At 36.8% G+C, this 7552-nt stretch overlaps 1 long non-coding RNA gene across 1 annotated transcript; it reads right to left on the bottom strand.

Annotated features, from left to right (window-relative positions):
• Window positions 1-997: 997 nt before the first annotated feature.
• LOC104686825 lies at window positions 998-7233 on the bottom strand. Its single transcript, XR_751407.4, has 3 exons — window positions 5910-7233; window positions 4452-4618; window positions 998-3186 (listed from the first exon to the last, which is right to left on the bottom strand). It is a non-coding gene; the product is annotated as an uncharacterized LOC104686825 (long non-coding RNA).
• Between the last annotated feature and the right edge of the window lie 319 nt (window positions 7234-7552).

Raw genomic sequence — 7552 nt, 5'->3', positions numbered from 1 at the left:
TTGGGGTACAGGAACCAATAGGGAGAGCCTGAGGGAGTGGCCAAGGCTAGGGGCAAGGGAAAAGTGGGAGAACAATGCGAAATAGGAAAAGCAGTGGGTTAACGGATCGCCACAGCAGGTGACATAGGAATGAGTCCAGATGGATTTTGAATGCCTCCCACTCCCTAGGCAGCCTGTTCTAGTGCTCTGCCACCCTCAATGTAAAAAAATTCTTCCTCATGTTGTGGTGGAACTTCTTGTGTTTTAGTTTATGGCCATTACTCCTTTCTTCTTTGCCATGTAGTAAAGTTCTGAAGACACACAGGAAGAGCTTACAGGCATACTCTTTGGGCGCAGACTCCAGAACATCTACCATTAGCTAAACTGAGTGGAGAAAGGAGGCTATTTGGACAGAGTTATCTGGACCTTAGTTAAGGTGGGTGACTATTTGATATACCTAGCTCTTTCCATAGACTACATGAGAGGACTGAGTCCTAATGTGCATACATCCCTTAAATATTTGAAGTAAAGTAAGCCAAGGACTCTGGTCTAACTCTGTTACAGCCTGTGTGCATATCTCTCTATTCTCTCCGTAGTCATACCCTGATTCTCCTTAAGTAGTATTTCTTTATAGAGTACAATGTATGTAGAATCATTCTCTGCATATGCAGCAGTGGCTTAATTGTAAAAAAAAATCAAAATTAAGGAAATAAAGGAAAGATATTCAGGGAAAAAAGTCATCAGAAGGAAGATGGGATTGATACCATGATGTTCTACTTTACATCTTTCCTACATCAGTAGCAAGTAAAATCTACGGTGTATCTGTGCAAGGTTTGAAACAAATGTTTATGACACTAAAATGTTTATGACACTGTTTTATGACTTCATCTTCTTGAAAATTTCTTCACTTCTTTTATCATGAGGACAGCTGTCACTGCTGATTTCAACAACAGCTTGTTGGGTCACTTCAGTGTATCTAAGGTCTGCAAAAATGCCATACATCAAAAGTAGCTTCCATTTTTAATTTATTTATTTGCTTATTTGTATTTTCAGTACAAGTGTATACACACTTTCCAGTCTTTGTATTTACAGATTACTCTTCCTTCAATCTCAACATTTCAGAAAAATATTTCTCTTAATTTCTCTCTGTATGAGGTAGTATGCATGCATACAGGTGGTGTTAAAAAAGAGTTGTGTGTTTATCAATTTTGTCCATTTCAGGCACATTTTTTTGTTTGGCACAAATCATTGTCATTATAGACTTTACTTTTGATGAAGTTATTTACCTCACCTGGGGCTGTTGTTTATGTGGTTTTGGGTTTTTTTTTGTTCTGTTCGTTTGATTTGTTTGGGTTTTTTTTCAATGACCTGTTGGGTACAGCTAAGAGTATGCATTTTGACTTCATTTGGTGTGTATATCTGTACACAGGTAAATAAGAAAGATGTCACCAGCCATCTTGAATTGCGGAGTTAGAGCATTCAATCTGAAAGCTATGGTATTTTAAAAAAAAATTTGTTTCAGTCCTGGATTGTGATAATAATTTTCAGTATTTGTTTTCTTATTCTGAGAAGCAGAAAGTTCTGCCTTCATTAACACCACAAAAGAAGAACAAATGTCTGTGAGAAGATGGGCACGGAAAAGGAGAATTTACTGAGGATAATCAAGTAACTATTTTGATGGGAAAAAAACCCCACAAAAAATCAGTTCACCATTCCTGTTAAACCTCTGAACATGGGATTTAAACCTTATTGATCTGTCTTGAATCAGCTTGAATTCCTTTATTTTTTTTTTTATATTGAGCTTCAGTGGCCTTAGCAACTAAAAACCCTAGCCCGTAATGGAGAAATTGAGGAATATTATTGCAACATAACATGTAGCAGAGTAAAATCTATAAAAATCTCTCTGTCTGCAAAATTGTAACTTGATTATCAACTTTTTAGTCTGGTAGTTCAGAGCAGAGGTCTACAGCATATCTCTTGTCAAATGATACCAGAATACTCTGCTCCATCCTCATTAGGACAATCTAAACAAGCCTTGGTAGCATGCTGAAGAGGACAATCTGATATCAAAATAGAGGTACTGAAAAAATTAACTGGAAAATACATGAGTACAAATACCATAGCAAACATCTTCCCCACTACCTGTAGAAAATCTCAGAGAGTAAATATAAAATGCCTCACTATGGTAGAGATGAAGCCGATATCAGCTTATGCATTAGAAATATTAAAGGTTCTGATGAAATCGTTATTTTAAATTCACTGGATGTTTTTGGAGTTATTATCATCTGAACTAAGCTTCAATAAAATTTATTTTGCATTAAACAGAGATTGGATTCAAAAAAATTATGCTTAGTGTGATACTTGTATTGGTAAGATAGAGTAATATCCCTTTGGGACACTGAAAACATACATCACAGTGGATATATTTAAGCCTGTGCATGGGAAGTAAGCTGGAATAGTCTAAATTGAGGAATAATGTCAAGTCTAAAGATCATGCACTGAGAAATGAGTAAATTGTGGCTCTATCAGGGATTATTAATACCGCCCCTGGCTAAAATCTTAATCACACAAATCCCAGGAAAAAAAATCTTATACATTCATAAGTTTTTGGCAGGTGAGTGAGACAAATGGGGATCAAAAATCCTACAGCACTGAGATGGATGGTGAAGACCTTCTTCTGATTATTTCTGTAGAGTTAGAAAAGGATCAGAATAACCCATGCTTTTTGGTGGCTTCTGCAAGAGCAGACAATAAAAATGGTTCTTGTACAGTTCTCATGTATTGCTTTGATATGAAGACTAAGATAACTTCTTCTGTGGAGAGCTATAGTTATCTTTGCATTGGGCTTATTTGAAACTAAACCTGAAAAATGCCAATACTGTCTTACAGAGAATGTGTATGTTAGCTCAGATAAAGTGAAATGGTTCTAAGGTGTACAGTCATGTGGAAAACCTCTTAAGTGAGGATGTTTAGTGATTCTGCAGCTTTAAAAGACAGAAAAATTCTAAAGCTGGATAAAACTTGTGATGTACTCTATACAATAATGATAAATTTTGTACTATATGGATTAAAAATCAGTCAATTTTTTTTCATAGGAGCCTTTGCACAAACTCTCAGGTGGAGAAGAGTTCACTGTACTTCTGTCACCAGAACCAGGAATCAACTTGGGTAGCTGGTACTGTAGGGAAAAAAAGTTGCCGGGTGGACCTACAATAAAGAAAAAACATACAGAATTTTTCTCCTCAAATAAGCCTAAGAACAGTTGTTTGTGTCATTTGAAATAAAATCATGAAAGATCAGCAACAGCAAAAGCTCTGAAAAAATCTGGAGGGAAGAAAAAACAACAAAAAATTGTGATAATGTGAAACTAGATTAACTCTGTGGGCATATAAATAGTCAAACTTAAATCAGAGTGAGACGTCCCTAACCTTAAACTTTAGCCAGTTTTTCTTACAGTAGCCTTTCTTCATAGTGAATTTCCATATCACTAAGGCCTCCTTTAGTTCCAATACATAATAAAGGTTTCCTTATTCCTATTGGATCATATTCTGGCAATTTTGTAAGTTGCATAATACTTATTACAAATAATAGAAATAATTTCTCATGGGAAACATTACCCCAAGAAGTATAGATTGTTGCAGTTAGATTTATCTGTAAAATCTTTCCTCCTTCCCTGCACACTAAGAACTTTTTGGCTTACTACAAAAATTCTGAAATCTACCATTCTGCAAGAAAACAGGTTGGTCAAGAAGACAGCTATAAACCATAGACAAATAATTAAAATGCTGAAAAAAGCTTTCTGAACTGTAGGGTTGTTACGTTCTGAGTCTGTTACAAGTTCTGTCAATCTCTAGGAAATGAGATGCAGCTTTAGCAGGACTGCTGCAGCATGCATTAAAGAAAGTCCCAAGGAAATCAGAGCTCCAGGCTGTCACACGGAATGACAGTCATGGAGCAGAATCAGCTGCTTCAAACAGGCAGCATCAGCAGGGAAGAAGCTACAGCACAAACAAACATAACTTTTGGCTCCATTAGCTTCCAAGGGGAAAAATCAAACACACTGTTTAGGAAAGCTCTCATTTCCAGCCTAGCAAATCAGTAACTGAGTACGGCAATTAAGGAAGAACATTTCCTTGACAAGGATCGACTATGAATCTTAGAAAAGGTTTTAAAAAATTAAAAGTAAGGAAGCAGCTGTGGCTAGCAACAGTTGTTTCCTTTTAGCTGCAGTCATAGATTTGCTTTCTACTTGGCATTCATACTCAGCTCACCACTTTGCTGTGCTGCAGTAGTTCCTTCCTGACTAGCTGAAGAAATCTGTGCAATAAGAGGAATTCTGAGTGATTTTATTTTCCCCAAAGAGTTCACATATCCTTTAAAGGTATATGAATCTTCTTTCACATTTCTCATAGGATAGGATAAAATTACTGACTGAAACAAAGTTGGATGGGAAATGATCTTGCAATACCTACTCCAATGGCTGAAGAATATCCAAAGATCCCAGTAACAGAAGCATCTTCAGAGTAATCTTCATTTTTGCTCCATTTCATTGCTAAAGGAGTCTTATCCACTGTCTGTTCAGGTCATAGAACTTCAGGTCCTAATTTTAGAGTAACTTCATGGAAATTAATTGCTTTCACTGGACATTTTCAGTGGAAAAAGGAAGAGAAAAATGTGTCACTATATATTTGGTGAATCAGTCTGCCAGACATAGCAATGAATTGTAAATACAAAACTGTTATCCCCATAACAAAATGCCAAAGTAAATATTTTGTCTCTCAGACATAACTGTCCTGTTCTATTTTGTTTTTGTTTTGGGGTTTTTTTTGAGTATTTTCTTTGTTTGCCAGACACTAAGCAAATACTGAATCCAACAGCCTTGAGTTCAGCATTTGTGATGTTCTGCCTTTTTGTTTCCCTCTTATTCTCTAGCTGTTGAGTTTGCTGGTGGCAATGTTGCTGAGCAAGGAAGAAACATGTATTCCACCTCACAGAAATGTCTAGCTTGGTGAAGAGGTGGAAAATTAAACATGATGTAGACTAGGATATTTTTTATTCCATAGGTAGAATCAGGTAGGAAACCATTTGGACCTCAGCAAAAAATTTTATTAGCTTTTGCCCTGTGTGATATACATTAAATGAAAACCATTTCTGAAGGTGATATTACAATGTTCCCAGCTGCAACTATAGCTCATATAAAGCAGTTACCAAAAAATCCAGCCTGGATATTGATTATTAACATAGTTTTAGAAGCTATGTGATTGTTTATTCATGGAATTAAATGTTTCAAGTATATACATTTAAAGGTGCTGTGATTAAACATGAGAAAGACAGGCTTGGCTATTTTAAAAAGCTCCTTACTACAGGGAAGTCTCTTGAAGCTCTTTCGCAGAAAGCACCAGAACTTACATAGTATTTTAGCTTACAAGCATGAAGGCCATATGACAAGGCATCTATATGTATATGCATATACAGACACAATGTATATATGTATAAAGATAGGTTTATATAATGCATAAAAATAGATATACACCCATATGTTCATATATGGATATACACTGTATATCCATACATCCATATACAAGATTCTCTCAAAAATTATTTCTGTTTCCAACAATGAAAAATACTTGTAGAAAATCAACATCTGCCATGTCCTAGCAGTAACAGATACACCACCTGTTTATTGAGATTTTTTTCCCCTCACTTGAATCTTATTTGGTACACAGGCTCAGGCTGTACTTCCTTTCTGGCATGCATTTTCATGCCAAGTAATTAACATGGTCTAGCAAGACATAAGTCAGATTCGTAGTCTAAAGGCCAGATTCTGCTTATCCCTTCCACAGCTTGTCAGGAAGTTTTCTTTTCCCTCTCTTTGTTTATGTTCACTCAAAACTAGGCAGTGCTCAGAAAGGAAGGAGAGATGCTTTTACCATCACTTCATGGGCAGGACAAGAAGAGGATTTGTCAAGGGCAGAAGGCCGGACTCCTCCCGGTGGACACGAGGGCAGCAGCAGGAGCAGATGCAGCTGGGTGTGAGCACACTGGGATGGGGGCTGCTGAACGGCAGGACTTGGCTGTATGGAATGGGACAGCACAGGGAGCAGACATCAGCCTCAGCGGGGGAGGAGGGGGAAGGTTATCCTTCCAAATCAAGCTGGAGAATTAAATTGCACCTTAAAGCGTCCTTGGGGTGCTCACATGCAGGGAAGTAGAGGGATACAGGCAGAGCCCCTGCCAGCGCTCACCATTCTATTCTGGCATCTGTGTCTTATGTGATGTATATGATATGATAAGATATGACCCATCACTGGGTAAAGAAGAGCTGAACTAAGCAGACACAGTGCTTCCCCACTGATAAAATACTCCTTTGTAGGTGTGTGTTATTTTTCTTCAAAGCTCTTTTAACTTTTTCACACTGTTTCTATCCTTTCAGATACTTTTACGTAAGTAACTGAAACAGATTTGGCACTTTTCTCGAAAACATATCTTCATGCTTCAAAACATTTTCTTTAGCAAGACAAAATAAATTTTAGTGAGTGTCCTAGGATTCATTTCTTCACATAGGCTGAAATTCTTTTGCCAACAAAAGCAATTTCATTTTGCCAGTAACTCTGGAAGGCTGCTACTGAGACAGCATATAGTGAATATTAAGCGTTCACCAAGAAAAGATCTAAAGTCCCACATTTAAAGCAGAAATTTATTATCTGATAATTAAAATTTGCAGGGAGTATGTGTCTGGGGGATTAACCCTGTTGCAGTTAGTTTTTAGCTCCTTGCCGGCCTTAATTTCACAATTTTTTTGACATTTTAGCATAACAAAATAACTCAACATGGTTATAAGTACAGTGTCTCCCCAAGGCAATTATCCAGAAAAAAAGGACAGAGTAAGCTTTTTAGTATGTGATCTGGTCTCAGACCACCAGGTCAACCATGGCAGAACACTACTGAAAATACTAATTGGTAAGATACTTTTTCAACAATGAAAGACTTCAGATGACAACAAACCAGCAACAGATCAAAGGTGTGCAACAGCAGTGACACAATATGCATTTTAAGAAGGGAGCTACAATTCCCACTGTTAACTTGCATTTCCTTTGTGTTGAAGTATTTTGGAGATCAAAAATCAAAATAACATTTCTAGACTGTAAAGAGATTAAAATGTTTTTCATACTAAGCTTATGGTCCTTTTGTAGCCAATACCTACTTAGCCTTTTGAAATGTCCATTTCTGCACAATAGCAGTTTGGAGCTTTGGAATAACCAATAATTGTAACATGTGAAATGCAGGCTTTAAAGCAATCATGCTGCAAAGTTGGTTTTTTAAATGCTGACCTAATCCTTGGTCCTCTGAAACCAGCTCCTCCTCTCCTCATACCTGTCTGCTTAAGCCAGCTACTATCTGTCATAAAAGGTCTTTTAAAAAGCTCTTCCTAAATAGGGTGATGCACAGCAATCTTGATTTTATATTCTTCTATTTTATATTCTTCTATTTTATATTCTTCTATCTGTTTTTACATGAAGTTAACTTTCTGAGGTAGGATTTCAACTTCAATAGGACAGAATCATCAGGTTTT

The sequence above is a fragment of the Corvus cornix genome, chromosome 1A, assembly GCF_000738735.6.
Source record: "Corvus cornix cornix isolate S_Up_H32 chromosome 1A, ASM73873v5, whole genome shotgun sequence".
NCBI lineage: Eukaryota > Metazoa > Chordata > Aves > Passeriformes > Corvidae > Corvus > Corvus cornix.
The sequence above is the reverse complement of the archived record's forward strand: the minus strand, read 5'-3'. Positions and strand labels throughout refer to the sequence as shown.